Source organism: Vollenhovia emeryi, unplaced genomic scaffold (genome assembly GCF_000949405.1).
Source record: "Vollenhovia emeryi isolate VEMERY1.0 unplaced genomic scaffold, V.emery_V1.0 DF939504.1, whole genome shotgun sequence".
In the NCBI taxonomy this organism is placed as follows: domain Eukaryota; kingdom Metazoa; phylum Arthropoda; class Insecta; order Hymenoptera; family Formicidae; genus Vollenhovia; species Vollenhovia emeryi.
This window is the reverse complement of record NW_011966862.1, coordinates 11,413-15,753: the sequence shown is the minus strand read 5'-3', so window position 1 is coordinate 15,753 and position 4,341 is coordinate 11,413.

The window sequence follows — 4,341 nt, the reverse complement described above, 5'->3', positions numbered from 1 at the left end:
GTGGTGCGGCACGCGAACTTGGGCTTTCGCAGTATGATGTCCATCGAACGTAACGCGACAATCTGCTATAATACATCCGTACCATTACCGGCGGGTGCAACAACTGTTACCGAGGAATCTACAACAACGTATAAAGTTTTGTGAAGGTATTGTCATTATGAATTGTTTATATTCACGGAATAATTTGAGAATGTAACCGTCAAAAAACGTAGGATTTCTCGCACAATGTCGGCGGAATTTGTCTTTTCCTGACAATATCTTGTGGACTGACGATGAAACTTTCACACCGAACGGTGTTTTCAATTCCTGCAATTTTTACATTGGTCGGATGAAAACCTGCATGTCATTCGTTAGGGCGCCTTCCAGTACCGTTGGTCCATAAACGTTTGGGCAGGAATAATTGGGAATCAAGTGGTAAGTGTTTGTAAAAAAAGCAATTTTTCTCACTACTGAGAGAAACATTTTAGTTCTTAATTTTTAGATTGGTCCATATATCTTCCCGCCGCGCTTAACTCGCAATATTTATGGACATTTTCTCGAGAACGAGTTGCCAGTGCTTCTCGCGAATGTGCCTCATCGTGTACGGACGCGGCTGATTTTTCATCACGATGGAGCTCCGACTCATTTTTGTCGTCAAGTACGCGAAATATTAGACACGTATTATCCGGATAGGTGGATAGGTCGTAGTGGTCCTATCACCTGGCCGGCACGGTCGCCTGATCTGAATGTATTAGACTTTTTTGTATGGGGATTCATAATGAGTCTAATCGAGCAGCGGCGTAATGGTACAGAAAATGAAGTTCATGAAGCAATTGTTGCGGCCTTCAATACCATTACACCGGACATGGCGCACCGTGCAACCCGCGATATTGTGCGACGAACCGATATTTGCGTACGAGAAGGAGGGCGACATTTAGAGCAATTCTGGCATTAAATAATGAGAGTGGATTAGGCCTACCGGGGAAACCACTATAAAAAAACGCACCAAGCTATCTACCGCAAGGTGGTGTGGAAATGATAGCGCATCATTCTCCTACCTCCAAAAAAACTTTTTCGGTGCGGTGTCATATGTCACGCGTTCGCTCGCTGCGCGCCGCTCGCCGCTCGCCGCTCCCCGCTCCCCGCTCCCTGCTCCCCATTCCCCGCTTCCCGCTCGCCTCCGTCTCTCATCGATCGATGTGTGACTCCACCTCTCGCTATCGGATTCTGAGACATGTCGACAACCATTTTGCATGTTTGCCGAGTCCGGCCTTCCGCTCCGTCGTGCACTTATTGGCTCATTGCCAGTGCAAGAGTTGGCCCTTGATACAGTAGCAACGGTCGCAGTCCGTTCTTCAAGATTATCCTTAATGGATTGAGATGGTGATTCGGTTGGCCACGACGTGCAAGGCTGTGAGAGCCACGACGGTCCATACCACCAATCCGAAAGATCGGCCAGTTGAGCAGGTGTCATTCCTCTTGTGGCATAATCCGCAGGATTTTGTTTGCCGGGAACAAATTTCCATATTTCCTGAGGAAGTGTTTCCTGTATGAAACATACCCTGTTATGTACAAAGTCCTTCCATCTTGAAGGATGGGCATTGATCCAAGTGAGGGACACTGAGGAGTCAGTCCATAGATATACGGGCAAATTGTGGTCTTGAATCACCCGCTGAACACGTGACACAAGCCTTGCCAATAGCATCGCACCAGAAATTTCGAGGCGAGGAATAGTGAGCCGTTTTAGAGGAGCGACCTTATATTTTGCACATAGCAAATTAGCAGATATCTCTCCGTCACACGTACAAGATCTTATGGAGATTACCGCTGCCATCGCATGCTGTGAAGCCTCGCAAAACCCATCTCCACGGAATCTCCATGTTTGACACCGATCCATCGAGGAAATGCAAGGTTAGGCATCATTTAAAACTGGTCAATGAAATGATTCCACTTGAGAGAGACGGAAGAAGGTAATGGGTCGTCCTAATCAATTTTTATTGACCACAATTCTTGAATGAGAATTTTTGCGGTAATTATAACCGGAGATAGGAAACCGAGGGGATCAAACAACCTTGCGATAGTTGACAGAACAGCGCGTTTCGTTATGACCTTGGAGGGAGTTAACTACAGGGTAAAGTTAAACGTATCCGTTGCAGGATGCCAGGTAAGTCCGAGTGCGTGCACGGCTTGGTACTCTTCAAGGCTCACCGCAGATGAGCTTACCGTTTCTCCGTAGGAATGGTGGTAAGTACCTCCGGTTGGTTAGAGATCCATTTGTGCAGAGGGAATCCGCCCGCCATGCAGAGACAGGTTACCTGTTGAACAATCTCTTGGGCCTGTTGTATTGAGTCGGCTCCTCCAAAAAGATCATCGACATAACGTCCCCTTTGAAGAACTGGAACGGCAAGAGGGTACTTCTTACCTTCGTCCAGGACGAGCTCTGTCAGTGCCCGGAGTGCTAAGTATGGTGCACAAACTAGACCATATGTAACGGTCGTCAATTGATAGGATCGAATGCAATTCGACTGATCAGTCCATAGAATTCGTTGGAAATCCCAATCGTCGGGATGTACCGCTATTTGTCGGAACATTTTTTCTATATCTGAGGAAAAAAACGATTCGGTATTGGCGAAACCAAAGGAGGACATCGAACAAGTCAGTCTGCAGTTTCGCTTCCGTATGCAGTTGATCATTTAATGAACATCCAGTGGTTGTACGACTCGAACCATTGAAGACCACTCGTATCTTGTTGAGATTGTTATCACGCAAAACTCCATGATGTGGCAAATAATAACCTGGTTGCGGCTCAGGCACTGAGTCCGGGACGAGAGTCATGTGGTGCATCTTCTCATACCCCTCCATAAAATCGCGGTAAGCCTTTGCATAAGCTGGATCAGAGCTCAAACGTTTTGAAAGGTTCGTCATCAACCGAACAGCCTTTGCTCGAGAGTCTCCCAAATCGTTGGCCGATTTTCTGAACGGTAGTCGTACCTGATATCGTCCTTCCGGTGTACGACTGTGAGTGGATTGGAAGTGAAGTTCACATTCCTATTCGTCCGCGGCAAGCGACGCAGTATTCACAGATGGGATCTCCTCAGTCTCCCAAAATTTATGAATTAAATCATGAAGCGTTCTGTCCATTGAGAGGTGATAACTATTAATAAGTCGAGAAGACGGAGTTGGTTTTGACGGGCCAGAGATGATCCATCCTAATTTAGTTCGTTGGGCGAGTGGAGAATCCACATCCCCTTTGTTTATTCAGTCTTCGATGAGAGATCCGTACACCTCGACTCCCAATATGATATCGATAGATCCTGGAACCGAGAAATCAGGGTCGGCGTGCAGCAGCCCTTTCAAATGATCCCACGACGAGCTATCCGATCGAACAGATGGTAATGAAGTCGTGAGTTTCGGTAATATATGAGCAGAGATGGAGCACTCAAAATCGTCCTCAAAGAGGCTTCAACTTGAATGAAGCCACCTCTCGTGTTCTGTTGGACTTCTGCGCTCCTATTCCGACCAATGGAATGGTCGATTGTGTCCTGGATAAGCGCAGACATTGCACTAGTCGTTCCGATATTAGTGAAACCTCGATCCCTGATCAACTAATGCGCGAGCCTCCGCGAAGTCTCCGTGGGGCGTGGCGACGAAGACTTGAGCTGTTACCAAAAGCACGCAAGGCATGGCCTTGTTTTTTTATGCTGAATGTAACACCGTTGCTTCGGTGGCGGTCGAGGAGGAGGTAGAGGCGACCGAAGGGTCGTCCTCTGTTGACTTTGAACCCGAATTAACCGATTGCTTGTTGGCTTGATGGATGGTAGTGTGATGTTTATGTCCACACGTTAAACATCGTTTTGTTACACGACATGCAGAGGATCGATGAGCTCCGAGACAATTGTAACACAGCTTGTGCTTTGAAATGATGGCAATGCGTTGAGGAACAGACTTTGAACTATACTGAGGACAATGTGCAATGTAATGCTTCGAAGAGCAGATCGTGCAAGAATTTGCCTTGGCAGACTTGCCATCCTTCGGTCTTCCCTGAAAATGTGATTTGACAGAGGCTTAATTGACGGAGTTCGAAGATTTCCCAGGGCGGGATTTTTCAAAGAGAGAGCAGGCGAGAAATCAAAAAGGTGCTGAATTGATCCCAGATAGGAGGATCCTTCGATGAACCAAAATGGTGCTCCCATGCTTTCACCGATTCCGAGTCAAGACGTTGAACAGCCGTGAAAAGGAGAATGTCGTCCCAGTGTTGCACAGGCCTGTCTAAAATTTCAAGAGTATGGTAGATCTGCATAATGTTGGTATACAGTTGCTCCATTTCGCCGGCCGATTCCTTGTTCATACGCTTCAAGGAGA